Source organism: Hippopotamus amphibius, chromosome 5 (genome assembly GCF_030028045.1).
Source record: "Hippopotamus amphibius kiboko isolate mHipAmp2 chromosome 5, mHipAmp2.hap2, whole genome shotgun sequence".
Lineage (NCBI taxonomy): Eukaryota > Metazoa > Chordata > Mammalia > Artiodactyla > Hippopotamidae > Hippopotamus > Hippopotamus amphibius.
In genome coordinates this window covers 156541390-156564128 of record NC_080190.1, presented here as the reverse complement: position 1 = coordinate 156564128, position 22739 = coordinate 156541390, and the positions used below count along the sequence as shown (strand labels likewise).

At 36.7% G+C, this 22739-nt stretch overlaps 1 non-coding gene across 1 annotated transcript; it reads right to left on the bottom strand.

The window, feature by feature from the left end:
• Positions 1-14381: 14381 nt before the first annotated feature.
• TRNAM-CAU (transfer RNA methionine (anticodon CAU)) lies at positions 14382-14454 on the bottom strand. Its single transcript has one exon. It is a non-coding gene; the product is annotated as a tRNA-Met (tRNA).
• Positions 14455-22739: the final 8285 nt, after the last annotated feature.

Below are 22739 nucleotides of genomic sequence, written 5' to 3'. Positions count from 1 at the left end.
GATTTTGACAAAGTCACCAACAGCCTCTTGGACACTTATGCCTTCTTGAAATGAACTTTTTCCTTGGTGTTTCATAGGATTCTCTCTTATGCCCTGTTCTCAATTTCTACATTCTCCTTGAGTGATTTCAGATGTTCCTTTCACTTCAGTCACATCTAGGTTTCTAAATATATTTTCATAGTCAAGATCTAGTCCTGAGCATCAAACCTGTATATTCACTTTCATATTACACATCTCCACTTAGACATCTGATCAAAATCTTATGCTCAGTATTTCCAAAACTGAACTCATATTCTTATCCTCCACAAACTGTGTTTTCATCTCTGCTCTGAATTTCAATAAATTCGATCCATCAATCTTTCAGCTGCTTAAGCCATAACCTTTGTAGTCTTCAATACTGCCTTTTCTCCTTTCCCCACACCTACAACACTGCCAAGTCCTCATGATTCTGTCTTTTAATACTTTTTAAACCTATTCATGATTCATACTACCTCTATTATTTAGACCACAATTATCTTTTGCTTGGATTAGTATAAAGGAATCCCAACTGGACTTTTCAATCTTATATTTCTCCAACTTATTCTTTATACTGAACTAAAATTATAACATGGGCATGTCATTTCATTCTCTCTCTCCCTCTCTCTCTCTCTTTATTCTCTGAACGTTAGGAGGCATCCTTAATGCCTCATTTCTCTTTCTCCTCCAAACTCAAGTCCCATCAGTTCAACAATTTGAATGATAACAGGTATGACCACTTCTCTTCCCCAAGTCTGAGTTGTGTCCATACTGGATGCTTCTAGAGCCACTGTACTTACCTCTACTAAAGACGGCAATGATCATTCTCTTTGGTAAATGTCTCTTTACTTTTCTGGGACCTTTAATTTACTGTAAAGTCTCTAAGGCTTAGGACCTTATCTTGCTCACGCTTACATTTCCAGCATCTAGCTCTTTGGTAAGGCATATAACGGAAGCTTGTTAATAGGTGATTGAAAAAAGAAATAAAAGGTGGAAGGAAGGGAAGGAAAAATGATAATTAGAAAAGTCACATTGTTTATTTTTTCAGAAAGATAAGCTATGTTCTTTCATCTTGAAAGTCCCAAGGAAACAATTATTTCTGAAATGAGTAGCTATAAAGTTGAGCAAAGATGCACTGTATGTATGAAACACACCTCTTAGTAGGGAGGGGAAAAAGAAGACAAGGTAGTTAAGAAAAAGAAAAATCCATCCTTCATGGACTGCCTTCCACCAGACGTGCCCTTTCCCTGTGCCAACAGACACTGTTACCCTGAGTGGTACTGGGCATTTCCAGCCTAGACAGAAAATCATTTTAAGTGTTGCCTATGCCATAAGAAGAAAAAAAAAAAAGACTATTACCCCCCAAAAAACCATGAGAATTAAAAATAAAACTAAACCTTAACTAAGCCCATAATACATGTGGATATAAAACTGCTGCTCTGGGCCTTCACTTTATTTCTTTATTTTCAAAGGTTAGCTGCTCTAAATCATGGTATTTCAACTGTAAGGAAGGTACCCATTCTTGATTTTAGCCCTCAAATAAGCAGCGGGAACCTTCAGAGAAAGTGAGATGAAGCTGGTTAGTGAGTTAACTTTACCGTGTTCATAATACCATCCCAAACTTAACATTACCTCCTTGGAAGACTGGCTGAACAAGGATGGCAGAGTACTGTGATGTCAGGATGCACACTAAGTTCCCACGAGTAGAAAAACATGATTTATGGTTTGTGTTTCTTTTTTTTTTTTTTTTCAAATACAGTAAGCATGGAAAAGAAAAAGAAATCTGAGATTTGATTGCAAAGCAATGTTCATTATTTTTTAATGTCTTCCTTTCCCTGCTCTAGTCTTATCCCAGGGTAGAAGCACCAGATGTGCAGCAATTCACAAGCAAGATGAGGTGACAGTTCTTCCTTGTCTTGAAATTCTAAACACATTTCAAAGACACGTTTTCAATTGTGCCAAACCCATTTGAAACCACCCTCCTTAAGCATGACATCTTTTCTTATTATTTGTGTTTTTCCCACTTTGACTCCAGGTACCTCAAACTGAGCTTTCTGGATATTTGAAAGTGAAAATAATTTTGCAATTCATGAGAGTTAAGAGTTGCCTCAATTCTGGAAAAAATCAACTCAATTTACTCCAATATTTTTTATCCCTTTATGTCCTTAGTTTTCCCTGTTGTGTCTCTCCACACACATTTCATGATGATGTTCCAGTGGAGCACTCAGTATCCTTTTGTAAAAATTACTTCCATTTTTCTGACTATAGAGTTTACAGAGGATATTAAAGAAATACTCAGAGAAAAATGACTCATAATGCCATTGGCAAGAAATAACTTCATTCTTGGATATTTTCTTCATGTTTTAATGTAGCTAAGGTCATAACGTTCTCTATATAATTTTCACTCATTATTTTATCCAGAGTAATTTAAATATCAAAAGTGTCATCAAAAACATTATTTTTATTGCTAACTAATGTTGGACTTTTAGGTAGTTTTCATTTTTTTAATACTATAAATTTTGCAGTCACAATTATCTTTATATTTTCCAAGCACAGAGTCAAAGATAAATTACTATATCAAAGAATATATATATATATATTTAAGGCCTATTTGATTCTTGTTTGATTCCCATTTCTAACTAGCATTTTAAAAGATGATAAAAGTTGACTTTCTCATATGCACTATTTAAGAACAATCCTTTCACTACAATTGTAAGGACATCAGCATTATTTACTCTACCTTTCAAATCTGATGAGTAGAATGGAATGTCCTTATTATCCTAATTGGCATTTTTGACTACCAGGACGGCTGAAATTTGCTGTGTGTGTTCTGCACCCCCACACACAGACACACACATATTCATATTCTTCAATATCCACCCACTTGCATATGCACGCTGGTGTATCCCTTATATGGTAAATTTATTTATCTTTCCGGACCTTCCTCTAGCATTTATATTTCTATGAATGTAATCACAATGTCTGACTTGGTTGAGAAGTCTACCCTGTGTTTGAACTCAGGCTCAGATGGTCCAGAAAAATGCTTCAGATTTCTTGACACCATTCAACAGAACCACATCAATTAATCTTCTCTGTTCTCAGGTATGAGCATCATGAATGCTGAATTTGTTCTGAAAAGCTAGCCCTGAGTTTTCTGGAGCCATTGAAGGGGGAAGCCTGAGTTTATTAGGTAATTATTCCCCAAGGAGGTGGCAGGCGATGCCAAGAGAGAGGATGAGATCACTTTTATTTCCTATCTGGACTTTTGGATCAGCTCACTCTGTTCCTTTGAGGGGCAACAGAAGAAGGGACTGGAGCATCCTGAAATACTTTATTTTTTAACCATATGTCTCCATGTTTATTACTGAGTATGAGATCAGAAGGCCATATGGACTGACTTGGGGATGATATTTAAAGAAATTATTAAAATGATTCATTGTAAGTGCAATGGATAAACACAAAGACATGAAACATAAGATCACTAATAATTTGATAATGTTTTGGACACAGTTACAGTTAACAGTATACATTGATGTCTCCCAGAAGAAGCAAAACATGCTTTAAGATAGCAAGAGACATGGTATTGGCAAATAAACAAATGACAAACACACCCCGCGGTTTTCAACAGATTCCCCCAATTGTCCCAACGCAATTCCATTAGACTAGAGAGAATAATTATTAGCATTGCCATCTCATGCCAGTGCTAGTCTAACATCTCTTTCTTGCAATAGTAACACCTCATAACCCATTGTGTGCAATGTCTAACCCACTCCAGCTGGAACCCTGCTGGACCGCCCCCTTAAGTAAAGATTTTTGCCTCCCACCTCCTCTCCCACAAGGAGAGAGAGATGAAAACACAATAGCAGCTCTTTCCGAAAAACACTTTTGAGTTCTGTATTCTCAGTTGTTCTCTGACCTCCACCCTGACCTACCAAATCATTCTCAATGGTAAATTGATAATAAGAGTAAATCTTAATGGTAAGTATCTCTCACCTATTTTTAATATATAACAATAATAGCTTTCATTAATTAGCATACATAATGCATGAAGCAATATGGTAAGCACTTTTCAAAAAGTATAAATATATTCTCACAACCTATAGACTATATTCTATCATCATTACAAATTATTACTAGCTACCATTTATCACATGCCTACTTTGTTACAGACACCATGGAATGTGTTATAATATTTATAATCTTCTCAACAACTTTATGTGATAGGTATTAAAGTCATTTCATAAATAATAAAACTGAGATTCAAAGAGATTCATTAAATTATATGTGAACCACTTGCTACAATGGTTGACACCTAGAAAATGCCCAACAATATTACCTATCTTATTATTACATTCTATATCTTATTATTAATTTTAATTTTGAGAAGTCATGGGACATGTCTCTTGGATGAAGACATGGTTTGGGGGAGGGCACACACATACAAAAAAAAATTATTTTTCGTACCTTTGAGCTCCAATTTTTTAATGTTAATGTTAATGATATTAAACAATATTACTAAATAATAGTAATACCAATACCATTACAATATATAAAATATATAGTACATTAATAATATACATTATATTAATGCTACAGGATATGCTAAAAATACTACTACTATTAATATTTTACATACTATAAAAATACTAATAACATTAATAAGAAAGCTTAACCTTATAGATTACATACTGTGTGCCAAACACTGGTTAAAACCTTGTTTTAACCTTAAAATTTCTGTGTAACAAATTCTTGTGTTACTTTCTGACTTCCAGATGAAGAAGGCAAGGATAAGAGAAATGAATTAATTTGTCCAAAGAGTCACAACTTGTATGGGGAGACATAGCATCTAAATTTAGGCCATCTGACTTAAAAGCTCTAGGTCTTAATCATTGTGCATTTGAAAACTGAGAGGAACCTTATACATCATTTTGTATTTAACCCCTTGTTTGACACATGAAGAAATGTCCATAATTACACAGCATTTATTGGCCTAGATGAAATTTGGTAATAATAGTCTTGTTTGCTTACTGTACAAACTCACTGTGCAAAGACTATTTTATTTAAAGTCCCAATATTTTTGTAGGTTATGTTCTTGTATAACATCCTTTTTACCTTAAAGGAAACTGAAATTCAGAGAGGTTAAGCAACTTGTGCAAGGTCACCAGAGAAGCTAGGCTTTGACTCAGGCAGTCTGGCTCCTGAACCTTCGCCCTTAACTGCTATTCACTTCCTGGGTCAACTATCTTCCAACCCAATGCCCTTTCCACATCCATTTCTCCATCTCACACCAATTTGCAAAAGCCAACTCTTAAATTTTCAGAAAATTTTTAAGTTGGTGGTCTAACATAGTCATTATTAAGAATTAAATTTTATAAACGTACAATCAAATAAATTATATTAAAAATAAAAGTAAATTCTTTCTTACCTTTGTGACCCATTTTATTTTTAATAATAATAATATTAATGGTAAGAACCATAAAATCAATAAATTATACTAATAATACCAATACCATTAATAATATAACCATTGTTAATACCATATATCTATGCTTCACTACACTTATTATTTTACTACATTTCCAAATCCTAATTATTTCACTACATTTTACTGCTACCAAGGCTCTTGAGATTGTGTGTCCATTGTATTGATATCTGTAGGGTGGGGATACTACACAGTTTCTCTACTGCACATCTTTTCCCAATTCTGACTTTAGTGATGTAGTATTGATAGCCTGAAATTGGCCACTGTGGGACTATTTAAACCACAGAAACAAGCAAATGCTACAAATCAGTGCATTTAATCCCCCACATAGTTGGTTGCTAAACATCTACCCGTAGCACTGCCAAGGGTCATGTGTATTCGAATAGAAGTCACTGGAAAATTGTTCCTAAATAATTTAGGTTATATGAGGAAACCTCTAGTTTATGTTGTACTCATTCAAATGATATAATATGGAATTCACTGGATACAAAATATTAACTGTCCTGGTGATACTAGTGACACTTAATGAGTATAGACACTTCAAAGTAAGTTCTCAGAGAATTTTAGCTGATATTCAAACTAAGAGGCTTTTAAACATCTCCTCGAAATCTATGTCTCTCCCTCTCTTTCTCACATAAGCAACTTAGTATAAGACGAAGGGTGGAAAAAAGATAATAGATTCTAAATTCATATAATACAGTGTGGACTATCTGATGAACCATTTTAGTTTCTAGTGGCAGATCATACCCTGAAGAAGGACAGAACAGTGAAAGTTGATACTAAGCCCACAGGCCGGAGGAAAAATCCAGTCCAATGTGAGAGGTGTCATTAGCGGGGCACAGCCTAAGAGATGTAAACCAGTCCATGTGATCCCACACTGCCTGGCTTGGTAATGTGATGCTTGGTAATTTTGCCTTGTGGGTCACTGGTTCAACCTGGCTTACGTTGAGAGTAGATGAAAGCTGCTGGCAGCGGAAAGTGATTTAATGCTTTCAGTGAAATGAAGCAGTTATCCCAGCTCAGTTCTGCATGGACTCCTGTTTTTTCCCATAACAGTTGGCAGTCGTTAGCACCCTTGTTGACAGTTTACGCAGAAAGGCCAAGATCACAGTGGGCCCAGAGATTAAAATCACATCTCACCTTGGTGGTCCCTCCAGAACAGAGCTGGAAAGGTAAGAAACCTTGTTCTACCTCTTGGTCCCATTAGAGAACTTTAATCTCCACCATTATGTTTCTTTCTGAAAGGGCCTGGAGTCAAGAGTTCAAAGGAGCCCTAGAAGGAAACAAAAAATATTTGTAAAGCCCCTTTGCTCAACATTTCCCTTTTGATTTTAGAGAGGAAAAATGCAACATTTGTAAGGTCACAGTCTTAAATAAAATTCTTTGGGGGACATTTTCAGTAGGGGAAAATTTTGAACAGCTGAATTCTGTTTGAATTTGTAGGACTTATTTTGAAATCGTTAAAGTTGGAAAGATAATAAATTATAGTGTGGAATTTTAAAAGACCTCATAATGGTAGAAAACTGTGGTTGAGCAAAGTGACCTCTCCCAGTTATTTTAAATATTTAGATCTCTGGGAAAAAGGTGGTATCACAGAATCAGAGACTGGGGACTTAAAAGGACAACAGTGCCGGGGCTGACAGGCATGCACCTTAGTCCTAACTCTACGATCTGAGAGCATCATAAGCGTCACAAAAATAGGCATGTTGAACTAGATGGACTTCCATCTTTGACATCCTGCAGTATAGATTTTTTTTAGGCCGATAAAATATTGGTAAAAATCTAAAAGTGTTAATATGTAGATAAAGCACTTGGCACTAAGTCTAGAAAAATAATAAGCACTACTTAATATTTTGGTCTCATATTATTTTTGTTATTACTATTATTGTGATTATTATTTAAAATGCTAAATTACCCAAAACAAATTATAGAAGAGTTTTAGGAAATTAAAACTCCAGCCCTGGCCTGGACGTTTTTTTTCATCAAAATATAGAAGACTGAAATGTCGTATCTAAGAGATGATCATTTCCCAAACTGTTGTTCCTGGGAACAAAAGTTCTTCAAAATGCTGCTTTGTAAAATTATTTCTTGAAAAGAAAATTGAGGAGATGCTGCTGACTACCTACCTTCTTAAAAAGTAACCGTGCACATTAGCTATTAAATACTTAGAGCAGTTTTGAGGAAAGAAGTATATTTAATTTAGCATAATTTAATATCCTTGAAGTTATTTGATGATTAAAAACCTTATCAGTGCATATCTACATGGATCTCCCATTGAACTACATAGACCTCTTTTCCAACTGTATAGGAATTAAGTCTTGGTCTCAGCACTTGACTATTCCCACCCCTTTAGAGAAGCACTAAGTGCTGGGCCCTGTGCTAAGTTCTTTATGGTGATTATCGCACTTAATCCTGGAGATCAGTGGCTTCATGATATCTTTGCAGGTGAGCAAGGGGAAGCTCATAGATGCTTAATAGCTTCTATAAAATTACACAGCCAGGATTGAATCGTAGGGTTGTCAGTTTCCAGGACCCAGGCTTTTAACCTCTAGGCTACTCCGAGTGACCACGAATGAATGAATGAATGAACGAGCGTTTCCTGAGTTGGGCTGGAGTGAGGGCTGAGCTGGGACACAGTGCCCCCCGTCACCCCCAAAGGAACCTTGAGCAGATGCCTCCTAAGTGACGCCAGGGGAAGGAGCTAAGAAACTGAGAAGCGGCGGGCAGGGCCAGTATTTCAAGTTCCGGTGTCCCAGTCAAAACCAGTTAGGGAAGGAAAGGGCTGCCCTGAGAGGGAGTGAGCTCTCTATTGCAGGAGTTTGTATAAATTGGAGCTCCCCTTTCCTACATGCTTCCCTAGCTCTCCACATGTGTGTTCCAGGTATGTTTGCCCAGTGTAAAAGTATACATTCCGCTAGCTCTTAAGCAAAATGCACTATGTTACTTTTAGCTGAGGGGACACTTGCTATAATAGGCATACTACCCATTTCAGTACAGTCTGAGTCCCACTCTTGTGTGGTCTCCGAGGTCAGGTCTTGCTGATATGGCCTTCTTCTTGATAAATTAGCATATGACCCCTGGTTTGCATCCAAGAACAGAAACTTCTGAGAGGATTATGTTAGGCAACAAGGGGGACTTTAGCGTTTACGTCACTAATAACTTTCAATTTCTTAGCTTGGAGTCAGGTTTATATTTTTTATAGAATTGGAGCCTGTTGTTTATAATGACCAAAGGCCACTTATTTATGGTGAATCCAATCACAGGATATAACTGATTTTCCAGCTGTTAACAACGAAGGAGGAAGTGGTAAGTTTAATTGCTAGATTTCCTTAGCAGATAAAGTTTGAGATTTCCAAATAATCCTCCCACAAGACCATTAGCTACTGTGCAAAAATGTAAATCCAGCTTCCTTAGATATTCTGATTTTTCAAGAGTAATAAGAAAAATACCATGATTTCCAAATACATTGTCAATTATTTAAATTTGATAAAAATTTCCTTCACGGGAACAAAGCCGCTTGTGGGCTTCATTTAGCTTATTGGTTACTTGACAGCAACTTTGACCGTATGTGGTTTTCTTTATCTCTGTGTGGAGTTCAGTCATCCATAAAGGGTTCTTTGTGGTCATTATAAGATCTTAAGTAAAAGAACTCCACAAGTATTTTAAATGTTGAAATAGTGAATCTAGTAACTTGTCATATCAAGAAGTGAGCAGAACCGGTCAAGTTACACCACCTGAAGTTTTATTTATTTATTTACTTATTTAAAGATTTTATTTTATTTTTAATTAATTAATTAATTGGCTGTGTTAGGTCTTCATTGCTGCACTCAGGCTTTCTCTAGTTGTGGTGAGCAGGGGCTACTCTTCGTTGCCGTGCGCGGGCTTTTCATTGCAGTTGCTTTTCTTGTTGCAGAGCATGGGCTCTAGCGCGTGGGCTTCAGTAGATGTGGTTCGTGGGCTCTAGAGCACAGGCTCTACAGTTGTGGAGCACAGGCTTAGTAGCTCTGCAGCATGTGGGATCTTCCTGGACCAGAGTTCGAACCCATGTCCCCTGCATTGGCAGGGGGATTCTTAACCATTGTGCCACCAGGGAGGCCCTGAAGTTTCATTTATAAAGTTGATTTCTGTCTGGACACATTACATGTTACACTTGGCCAAAGTATTATTTAACATTTTATATACTTCATCTATACATTGGATAATTTGGTCTATAAGATATCTAAAGATACTTGGATCTGGATTTATACGCTATTTGAGACTTGTACATAAATTGAGAGGAAAACAGTGTGGATTGCATGCTACAGGAGACAACTGGATAAATTACCTCATGATGAGAGGCTTGCTACCTAACAGATTCTGCAATGTATAACAATATAAAAGGGTCAATGGAGATTTCACTCTTTTTTCTTGTTGTTGTTTGCTTTCTTGCATATAGCAAGAATACTGCTTTTCTTCTAATTTCAGACATTTGAATTTTTTAATTATATAAGTAATACATGAATGAGGAAATCTAAAGTTTCTAAAATAAAATTATTAGTCCACACAGAAGTAAGCCCACATCCTTGAAAGCCATTACCAAGAATATTCTATCACTCCATATATTTAATTTGCTTATTCAAATACATATGCATATGTAGAGGGAGGGGTTATTGATTTGTTTTTCTTACCAATATGGAATTGCATTAAATATTTCTTATAATTTCCTATATGTATCATACTTGACACCTTTCCTGCCCATATATGTGTTAACTTCTGTATACACTTGGTCGACCTCATTCTCTTTGATAGCTACATAGTATTCCATAATTTGGATGATCTAACGTTAACCCATAATTTGGAAGCACTGAATTATTCAACTGTTTTCCTGCTTATAGACACATATTGTTCCCAGCTTCTTAAAAAAAAAAAAATCTGCAATTATTTTTAGAATTTGATAAACTGATTCTGAAGTTCATGTGGAAGAAGAATATACAAGAATTGCTTGTCTTAAAACACAATAATGGTAATATGGTGAAAGGATTTATTGTTTATTGAAACTTAATCCTAAGCTACTATATTCAAAAAAATAAAATGCTTGCTTAGACATAGATACCTAAATCGAGAAACTGAATTCAAAACCCAGAAAAAAATTCCCACGTGTAGGAGAACTCAATAAATGAAACAACTAGTCTACAACTCAGTGGGGAAATTATGAATTTACCAGCAATTGGTATTGAAGTAATCATTATTTATTAGAAGAAAACAAATGTAACCTCAATTGCATGCCTATAGACAAATATAAATTTAAGACAAAAGTTCCCACCATAAAAATAAAAGTATTAAGAGAAAAAAATTGTTATGAGTGTATATATCCTTAGGGGTAAAGGGAAGCTTAGTAAGAAAGATGGAAACAAAATGATATAATGGAAAAAATAAAATACCAAATGAAGTTATAAAACAATGAAACAAAGAAACTTTGAATGGAAAAAGGCAACTTAAGTTAAAAGAACAATGACAGACTGGGAAAAACATTTACTGCATATACACAAAAAAGTGATGAGTACTCTTAAGATATAAGGAGTTCTTCAGATTAGTATGAACAATGTATCAAGAAAAATTGATATTCAGGAAAATGAATATAAAAGCAACAATAAAATAAAACATTTGGCCCTTCAGATTGATAAAAATCTAAGATTGAGTCAACATGCAATGCCCATGAGACTGCTTGGAAAAGCAACACTCACACACTCTCAAGAGCAGGGATGAGTCTAAAAATTTTTGTAAATTTTGGAAAATAAATCTGGCTATATTCTTTTAAACAAGTGTGCATATCATTTGATCTAGCACCCCACTTCTAGACCGGGAAATACTGACAAGTATATAATGATACTCTTTTCAAACAGGAATTTGGTTTATTATTTCCTGAGTACAACAGGCAAGCATCCAGAAAACGAGGGGGTTAATTTGGGCCAATTTGGGGTCCTGCACATAAATATGCTTTCCTTTTGATGCTTCTTTTTCTCTGTAGTAGAAAACCATCGGAGGAGAAATGTCAATCAAGTTGAGCCTCTCCTTACTCAATAGAAATGCTGGTAAGAAAGGGACAGAGCAAGGACGTGTGAAGGACTCAGGCAGGAAGCTAAGGTTTTGCAATTCAATAAGGATCTTTGAGTCGGTACTGAACAAATGTATAAAATAATCCTACCTTCTGCCATTTTGCAACTGTGTGGGGAAAGAAAGACAAGTGCACACACTGGGCAAGGTGCTAACATGCTAGGTTAGTGGAAGAGGTTAGTGGAAGAGCAATCACAATGCATATATAAGCAAATTTCATGGTCAAACCATAAGCAATTTAATTTCTCAGTTAACACTTTGAGATATTCAACAAAAGTCAATCTAACTTTTGGTCCTACAATGTATAACTAGAAAATTAAAATCACAATGGTCTATCACACAGCCTATTAGGAATCTCGTGTATTAATTCAATCTATACTGAGTTAAAGGGGAAAAAAGATAATTAAATACACATACACACTTCAAAAAGCCAAATGCCTAATGATTATTGGACAAGAAGTAGCGCTAAATGTATTGTAGTGTCTGTCTGAATGAAGCTGATCAAATACGAGTGACTTCTATTTTTCATGCACTTTGTTAGACATTAAGGTAGAAAGATGAAGAGAGGAGGGCACCTTTTATCAGGAGAGAATCAGTATCTTTTATCATGAGAGACTCATATCAAAGCAGATTTGTATGTCTCCATCTATGGATGTCTTACAAAGGAAGAATGGGGAGCTGGGACTCAAGAGTGGTAAAGAAAAGGTCTAAAAATAAACTTGCCCCTTCATTCCTGTAATATGTCTGATTCAGCACTTTTGCCCCCTAGATTTTCCTTGGAGGTGCAGACAGTGTTCCTTTCTTCGACAAAGGCCCATTTTCTGCACTTTTTCTCACTTTTATTTGTTTTACTGCTCATAAGTAATGAGAACAAAACATATGCTCTTTATTGAGTGTTTACTGGGTGTCAGGGACGGTGCCAAGCATTTTATATAAGTGGCCTTCTCCAGTTTTCACAGCAGCTCTGCGAGATTTGTATTTTCTGTATTTTATATATTAAGGAAACTTAGAGACTCAGTTATTAATACCTTGGGATGGATCTTACCACTATCACATGGCAGAGATTGTCTTCAGACCCATGTGTGTTGAACTCCAGAGCCTATGATGTGCTTAAGCACATTGCTAGCCTACTGCCTCAAGACAGAGCATTTTGGAAGGCAGGTCACTGTGATTTTTACTGCAGTCTCACTTCTCAGCTTCATATCTTGACTTCTTTTTTTTTTTTTTTTGGTCTCGTGACTATGTCTGTAGATTAGGGTTAATTTGTATGACTACGTAACCAAGGAGTTCATAACTGCTGCTCTTTGCTTTTAGAGAATCTAACATTCAAAAATGCTATTATAGATGCAAGAAGTAAAAGTAGTATGAAAATATTTAGAAGTTGGTGAATGGCAGGTCCTTTGTGCAGGAGAGATTTGATTTGCTTTTGTCTGTTTCTGCCGAAGAAAGACTATGGACACACAATGCCTAGACTGGTTTTGATGTCTATTAGATGAATTTCTCCTGAGAAGTTTAGATAATCTCTGATATTTATATAGTGGCAATCATATCCCTGGCACTTAGCAATAGCCAGAAAGAGATTAGATAAAAGACCCCTAAGAGATTAGTGTAATGTAACCCAGACTTTGATGCATCTGTTCTCTGTTGGCTCTCGAAGTCAGGCCCCACACGCTATTTTTCCCAGGAAATACAAGGGGCAATTTTAGAGTCCTCTACTATGGTTGTTTTTTCTGTTCCAATGTTTTCAATATTACTGTCTTGGTGCCTGGATCTTCCATGATATGAAATGTTTAAACACTCAATTTTCTTTTATTTTGTAAATTCACTGTCATATGAGGGCTCTTTAAATACATCCCACGCTATGACCAGTATTGAGATGGACCTCTATCTTAATCACTTTTTTTAAAGAAAAAAAAAATATGATTAATTCATTTCACCTCTGAATCCTCAGACTCCATTCACATTTTTTCCAGAACACTCCATTTCTCTTCAACCCATTCTGCTTCTCTTCAAACCAGAGTAATTGGGGCAAAAAGGATGCTTGGTGATTGGTTGAAAGCGTTGGGATAAAAAGGAAGCCTTTCCACATTTCTTTGATTATTTTTACAGATTGCCCAACGTTCGTTTTTAAAGACGGCTCCATTTCTTAAAAGCCTGAGAGTGATTGCTTATACTAATCCTAATGTATATCTAAGCATATTGGCCTCTTGGCCCAGTTTCTGTGTTTGAAATTGAATGCACATTGAACTCTAACAGGTCCCTGCCTGCTCTTCCACTCCCTCAAACACCCATGAACACACATATACACAGACTTTTTTTTGTCAGTATATGTTCCCTAAGGTTCAAAGCACCCTGTTAAAATACCCACACACATTTCTTAACCACTAGCACCCTTCCTGGTGTCAAAAGGAGTGCACTCCCTCCACAGGCTTTTCTTACACATTTAAAAAAATATATATACATATATGTTTATCTTGGTTCACAACCAGTTTCTCCGATACAAGGTATTTAGTCTTATGTCCAGTTCATATTTTATAATCTCAATCCTTGGAGCACTTCCTATCTGAAACAATGTCTTTGATGAAATATTTGAATTTTGAAATCTAGTAATATTATAATTTTCACTTTCAATTGGCTTATTCTTTGATACTGGCTGCCTCTTCATTTTCATTTTAAATGTTATTAATTAATATTAGTCAAAGAAAGTAAAGTTACTGCGAAGAATGTACAATCACTAAAAGAAAATTATTCTGAAAATTCTCTCAGGAAGAAAACGGAGGCAAAAAAGGACTGCCCCCTCTGAGGTTTGAACTCAGGACCTTCAGATTATGAGACTGACGCGCTGCCTACTGCGCTAAGGAGGCAAGTCAACAGTGCTCTGCTCTGTGGATCCTCCTGGCCTCACACACACACCATTTTCCTTTGAAGACTGAAAACCGGTAGAATACTAGAATCATCAAATTTCTTTCACTGTTTTCAAAGCATATTTCAACAATTAGCCTGAATTATCTCTCAAAATTGAAGTTGCTTTAATTATATAGATGGAATTTTCTAGTGTAGAGACACAATACACTAAGATAAAGTTAACCAGTGTTTTTACATGACCGTTCCCTTATATTAAGCTTCTTGCCCTCACAGATCCAGGAAAAGACTAAGGAAATGGTGGGAACATTTTCTGGAAGAGGGTGGGTTGCAAAATGTTGCTCGTTGTCCTGATACTTAATATAACTTAATTGTGAAGTCTATAGCTCCATTTTGTCCTTTATTTGAAGACAAACGATAGTATTTTCTTGAAGACCTGTATTTACCTTGCTAAATGGTCCTAGTTGAACAACCATGCCATTCCAAGCAGGTTACATTAGGTAATTTCTGTAACCTTCTAAAGCTACAGTAGTATTGGATGATTGTTCCCTGCAGCTCTTCTCTGCTTTCCCTACTGACTAGTCAGGATGAAAAGAGAGAATTTCCAGTCCTAGTAGGTGAAAGAATCACTAGGTACAAACCTAGGAAGCCAGAAGAAAGAAACACAGGCTGGCAGACCTGGGTAGAGTGAGGGAGGGAGTTTATTTTTAACCTCTTTGTAGGGCCATCTGTGTGTTAAATGTAAGCTCAATGTGAAATTAACTTCACGGAAAGACATTGATTTAAAGGAAAGTATATATTAGTTATTTAATTTGCATATCTACACATCTTCAGTAGTACAGTTTCACTTCAGAAAACAGAGCATTGATTGTTTGCTTTTTAATCAGCAGCTACCCAAGCTGTCATTTTGAATTTATCAATTCTATATTGTTGGTGATATTTACTTATAATCATCCTTTCAAGAACTCTGAATTTAAGGTTACCAAAGCCCATGTTGTCCAGAGGGCAGTTAAGATAATTATTTTGTTAGCTAAAAAAATTATATATATATATATATATATATATATGACCATAACATTATATAAAACTCACACCCACTTTGAATACAAAATACAAAACACCAGACATGGATCACAGGGAAGTAAAAATGGGTCAGTAAAGGAACATGACTGAGGATGGATGCCCTACCAGACAAAATGATGACATTGATTTCAGGTGCTTTTTTATTCCTGAGAATTACAGATTAATAAACTATCGTGTTAAGGATAAAAATCACAAACATGACACAATCAAATGTTTCTATTGTTTGTGGAGGAAATTGGCAAAGTTGATTGGTCAAGACCCTCAAGGTTTTGTCCACTGAACTAGAGTGTAAGCTCCTGTAGGTCAGGAATCATAGCAGTTTTTTCTGCACATCTCTTTTAGAAGGTACTGGAAAGATGCTATCTGCCTCACAGACCTATAAAATGGCCCTGCCCAAATCCATTCTCACTCAGGTCCCTAGACACACTTCTGATTGAGGGCAGAGGGCAAATTGGACATCAAAGAGTTGCCAAAGGCTTTTCTGCTGTTGAAGGCTGAAGAGCTCTGGATGATTCTTTGATCTCTGTTTCCCTCCCCCTCCCCCCACTGCCGGAACACATACCTCACAGTCAGTCTTCCCCAGGCCCCACCCTGTGTCTCTGCTCTCCTCAGCTGCCTTCACAGAAGATCCCTGACATCCTGGTCCACATTAAGGAACGAAACTAAACAAGAGTGCAAACAATCAACCTTCTAATCCAGACAAGCTGCTATCATAGCCTTTGGCTTCCTTATCTGAACAGAGAAAACATTTGGTGAAATCTTTTAGATCTCAGTAAAAAATAAATCAAGAGCAGTTTTTTTTTCCCTCTTCATTCTATATAGAACCCAGATTCTATTGCTTGTCTCACCTGCAAAAGAAGAGGGAAATTTTCTAAGAAGCCAAATCTGAAGTATATACTTATAGAATTCTTGAAAATCAAATTTTAAAAATTAAGTTTAAGTCTATTGTAAATGAATCTGTCTTGAAAGTGCAGCATTTCATTAACTGCCATCTAGAAGCAGAGGATAATTTCTTTGGAGAACAGACTAAGTTTGCAGTCAAAAAGTATGTAAATATTAGAATCTCTTACATACTCAAACATACAATAAGAGTAGTTGAAAATAAACTTCAATTTCCTCAAGAGAGGCTTGATTCAATATAAAATGTTGTCTTAAGTGTCTAAGAAGTTTTATCATTTACTCTAATGAAAGAGAATAGATAATCACTAGCTTTGATGTTTTAGATTTCGAATGCCTAGAGGAAGGGAACTGAACCCCATGACCTTCTGGGGACTCTACCCTGTGTGGGAAGGTCATTCCAGTCCTGGAATCAGCAGATGTTGTCCACACTGGATTGAGTCCCTAAGTCAAAGCTGGTATGACATGACTCAAGTCTGTTCTGCTAAATGGTAGTTACATAACCTTATCATCATCACTTCCCCCACTAAATCAGGCATAGATTAGCTTAATTTTATTACTTCAACTGACATGCACTGAGAATCTTCTATGTGCCAAGTTCCATGATTGGTGTACTGGTAGGTGTAAGAAATAATAGAGCAAAATCGAAAAATTCATCCCCAAATTATTTTGACAACTGATATTTCATCCTCTGGCTTTTTCTATCATATGAAAATTGAAAGGTTCATGTAAAACAACTAGTTCTTCCTCCTAGGCTTAAGAAGAAACTGGATTATTTTGAACAGAGCTGTAAATACCTGGACTTAATTTCTGGGCAGGGAGATGTTTTAAATCAGATGAAATAGTATAGTATGTTCATCTCTAAATGAGTATAAAGCTTTTCCCTTTGTTCCTTCATAATTATGCTGGCATTTTCCAGCTGATAAATGTAGATGTTCCCCAAAGTGCTACCCTCAGTTTTCAGATAGAAGAGACAGATGTTCTTTTTTCTTATCTTCTCACACTCCATCTATTGTCACCTTAATGCAAATGACTTCCAGTGTCTCTTTTTCCCAGATCTCAGACATCTAGCTCTTTTACCTCCCCAGTTCTTTCCTCTTATATCCCCTTAATCTAATGCCTACCCTTATTACCTTGATTAAAATGACTATTCCCTGCCACTGCACCCCAAATCCCATTATCATGCTATTTTTTTTTCGTAACACTTAATATACTAAATAATTCAATTATTGGGACTTCCCTGGTGGCGCAGTGGTTAAGAATCCACCTGCCAATGCAGGGGACATGGGTTTGATCCCTGGTCTGGGAAGATCCCACGTGCCACAGAGCAGCTAAGCCCATGTGCCTCAACTACGGAGCCTGTGCTCTAGAGCCCGCAAGCCACAACTACTGAGCCCAAGTGCCACACTGAAGCCTGCGTGCCTAGGGCCCATGTTCCCCAACAAGAGAAGCCACCGCAATGAGAAACCCACGCACCACAAAAAAGAGTAGTCCCCACTCACCACAATTAGAGAAAACCTGAGTGCAGCAGCAAAGACCCAATGCAGCCAATTAATTAAGTAGTTAATTAATTATCTGTTTTGTATCTAATGTACATCAAATGTCTTAGAAAAGTTCCTGGCACAAAATAGTCCCTCAAAATTATTCTTTGAATAAATGAACAAATCAATTCCAACTCCAGAATCGACTATTTCTGTTAAGTGTCTCACTTTCTCATTAGGTTCAAAGTTTGAGTTCCGTGTCTAACTCTTTTTTCAGTTTTCTCCATTTATCCTATAAGTCAACATGTGTTGACCATGCTTCATTAATGGTGATGCTCATGTCTTTCCTTTGAATTCTATTCCCACTGCCAGAAGCCTAGTTGAAATTCCCACATTTTCTTTCCTGATTGAACACAACAGCCTCCTAACTGGTTTCCTTTTCTCTAGTCTTTCCCTTTTATATCTCATTTTATACATTGCTGTCTTCTTAAAACATAGCCTTGACTATGTGATGGCAGTTCATTGATTCTATTTATTTATTTATTTATTTATTGGCTGCATTGGGTTTTGTTGTTGTTGTTGCACACGGGCTTTCTCTAGTTGCAGAGAGCAGGGGCTACTCTTCATTGTGGTGCATGGGCTCCTCATTGTGGCTTCTCTTGTTGTGGAGCACGGGCTCTAGGCACGCAGGCTTCAGTAGTTGCAGTGCACAGGCTCAATAGTTGTGGTGCACGGGCTTAGTTGCTTCGCGATATGTGGGATCTTCCTGGGGCAGGGATCAAACCCATGTCCCCTGCATTGGCAGGCAGATTCTTAACCACTGCACCACCTAGGAAGTCCCGGCAGTTCATTGATTCTTTCATCAAATATTTATTAAAAGAAAATATATGCCAGGCAAGGATTGTAAAGACAGAAAAGTCTTCATTTGTAGAGTTTATATTCCCAGTTCATTAGTCCTCAATGACTCCCCATTGTTTACAAAGAAAAGTCTGAGCTATTATGTTGACATCAAGACTCTCCACAATATCTCATCAACTTTCCCATCTTCGTTCCCATTACAACCCTCTACATATTTGTGCACTAGTCAAAACCAGACTGTGTATGATCAATCTTGTTCCACATTTCTGAGTTCACACTGGTTTACCTCTGTGTAATAGATGCCTGATTGCCGACTCTCTCTGTCCCGTAAGGATTCTACGCATATGTGATTCCACCACCTCCTGAAGTCTCTGATTTGCTTCCATTACCTGGAAAAGATCTCGTCTATTTTTCTTTTTGTCTATTTTTGCCTCCTCAGAGATATATATCATGTAATACTTTGCATGCTAGTTGTTAGTCTATAGGGCTCACCTACCACAAGAGATTAGAACCTCGTTGGAGGTCATAGACCCTACCTCAATTCTCTTGGACTTTAGCCTACTGCCCTGCCTTGTACTTAGGCACTCATTAATGTTTGCTAAATAGAAGAAACAAAGGGTATCTTTTCTCTCTTCTGCTCTATACCATACTCATTTAAAACTCAATCTTAGAAATAACGCTTCATCTCTGAGTAAATATCACAACATCCCAGACCATATATCCTGACAGAAAATAATACAGAGTGGTTAAGAATCCAAGTTCGTAAGTCAAGACTTCAGCTTTATACTGGCTTTATCACCTATGACCTATCACCTTGAACAAGTTACTTTTACCTCTGTGCCCCATTTTCTCATAGTAAATAGAGGCAAATAATGCTTATTTAATACTTAAATGTTATACTGAATATGCGACAATTCGCACATCATCTGACACTCATTTAATGACAGCTATTATTATTACTGCACAAATAGAGTGTCAGGGTTATCTCTTTACTCACCATCCTCCTCTTTTCTGCATCATTCTTACTCCTGATTTCATGACTGTGTCGTGAAATCATGACACAATCTATCCTGTCTCTGCTTCGTGCCCCCATCACAAACAAACTACTTTCCTTTTGTTCCTATTCAAGGCATATACATCCAACAGAAACCAGTTCAAAAGCTTACTTTTTTCATGAATTCATCTTGGTTTCTTCAGCCTATACTGAGTTTACTCTTCTGTGAGCCATCATAATACTTGGGAGGATATATCATGCATTCCATTCTTTCTAGATATACGCTGTTATTAGTCACTTATTTTGGCATATTCATTACATGATATTTGAGAGTAAGGAAATATATGTAATAAATTATTACATAAACTATATTTATATTATTTTTTTATAGACACACGTATATTCTCAATGATATCTAGTGCAGTTCTTTACAGTCATATTAGGAAGTATACATGAGACTTAGGAGCATGAGATGTTAGTTATAAAGAGCTGGGTTTACATCCTCTCATTTTTTTTTTAACCTTTTTTTTTTTTTGGCACGCCCCATAGCACGTGGGATCTTAGTTCCCCAACCAGGGATCCAACCTGGGCCCCTAAGGCGGAAGCACAGAGTCTTACCCACTGGACCACCAGGGAAGTCCTTATCTGTCATTTATTTTTGTTTTGTTTTTTAAATAAGTGATCTTGGCAAGCTACTTAATCTTTTTGAGCCTCACGTTTCTTCATATGGACAATGGAATGGCAATGCTTACATTACTGGATAGATGTTATGATTAAGGTAAATGATACATGTATTGGAACAATGTCTGAAACCCAGTAGACACTTCATAAATAGAAATTGTGATCATCACTGTTATTACTATTACCAGTGAATTTATTCCTAGAAAAACTGGCATGAAGCAGAGATTAATCCATGAAACCAGGAATCTCCTTTTTACTGAAAACAACTGAATTTGTTATATGCTATATATAAAATTTCCTTAGATGTATTCTTACATATTTCCTTTTCTTATTTTTTTTCAGTAAGTCCATGTGATTTTCAATTTTCTTTGTAATGAGAATAAAAGCAAGAATTGAAGAAGAAACAGAGAAAGAAAGAAATTTGTTATCTTGTGTGTGTCCTTAATTTAAAAATCATTTTGTCAAACTGCAAATGTTTAGAAGGACAAAGCAACTTTTTTTCCCAACAATAGGGTGCAGTAAATCTGTCCTAAAAAATGGAACCTTTTAAATGAGTATTTCCAAAAGCTCCCTAAAGTTCTTTATTAGATTAGAATCTTTGTTACATTGAGAAGAGCCTTTGAGACAGGACTTGGAGACTTTTTTAATGCCCAGATCTTATGTGGAACAATAATAACAACTTTGCCTCTAAAATGCCACATTGTTGGTTTTCCACTGTTGAATTGAACCAATGTTAAGATGATGTCTACTTGCCCTGTATATATCTGAAGCAGACCAAATAGGATAGGGAAGAAAGAAACTGGTGCCTTCAATTTTCAAGGGTTGGCTCATTAGAAATGCAGTAATGAATTTGCTCTTTTCAAAAATTCTGAAGCTTACGCTTACATTCATGGCTGCTTCATCACAGAAGGTACAAGAAATGCTTTGCAGGCCTGGAAAACTGGAGGCAGACCAGTTCAAACATCCCCTAATAAGGACCCTGGGATTCTCAACTTTTAGAAAATAAGATTTAGCAAGTGTCAAACAGAGACAGAGCTTCAAGTATCTCTTGATTGGTGCGAAGTATCTGGGTTTGAGATATATTCTAAATTGTCATATTTCCTTTCATGTTATGCTATTGGTCACAAACTTTCAAAGTCTCCCACTGAGTGCTGATTTCCTAACTCTTCTATTACTTTCATTCAAAGAATGGCTTTGATCCTTTACATATCAGATAACTAGGTAAAATGTTACCAGAATCACACTACAATTACAATTGTGGCATGAAAAAATTTCTGATCACACAATTAAGAAGATCTCAGTTTGAAATCCATCTCTACTTCCTACTAGATATTTTATCATAATCCATTTCTTTGCCTTATCTGGGTTCTACTTTTCTTATCTGTTGGTGTGCCATCAGATCAACAGCATTACAAGGCAGCGTTAGAGTGAGTGCTAAATGAGAAATCTAAGGAGTACAGGATTTGGGGGGAAAGCTGGTGCACTCTGGGAATGTTCAAAAAGAGGGAATAATCTGACTTGGGCTTGGAGAGATGGATATAAATGTATTTAATCACTGGAAAGAAGGCAGGGCTTTCAGAAAGGCACTTGAATCCCTGAATATGAGGTCAAAAATATTAGGGTTTTATTCATGAATAACTTTGATCTTTGAAGTCAGATATACCTCAGTTTGGTTCCTGACTTTGCCAATTTCCTGGGACTGGAATCTATACAAATTATTTGGCCAATATGAGTCTCAGTTTCTCAAACTGTAGTCTACAGATGGTAATAACTTTCAAGAATGCTGATGGAATTAGAAAAGATAAAACCATAATATTTTTAGCACATTACATGCTACATATTCTGGTTGTTCAATATTGACCTTCCACTAGCCTACCCTCCAGGTCCTTTATCTGCCCTTCTCTGCCTTGCTCTGTTCCCGTGGAGGCTGGCTTCTGTGGCCTGCATGACCTTGGTTTCCACACCCTTCTGGCTTTGGGTTGGGCTTGGCCAATGGAAGGCCCTGGCAGGAGATTTGAAAGTGGGACAAGGCACAAGCCATGGAATATTTTTCTGCTCCTTCCTTATTTAGGAAGTGACTGTGTCCTTCCGTGGCAATAGCCTCTGTAGGTCAGGAGCTCCTCCATGGCTCCAGATATCACCAGGCTCTGGTAACATAATTTCTTTCCTTGTTCAGGCAGCTTCCCTTGATGCTAGTCTCTAGCTGCCTCAACATTCCTCGTTTTTCTCCTAATCTTGTCCATATTTTATAAGAATCATTTCATTAAAGTTCCTTACCCTGTTTCTTGCTGAA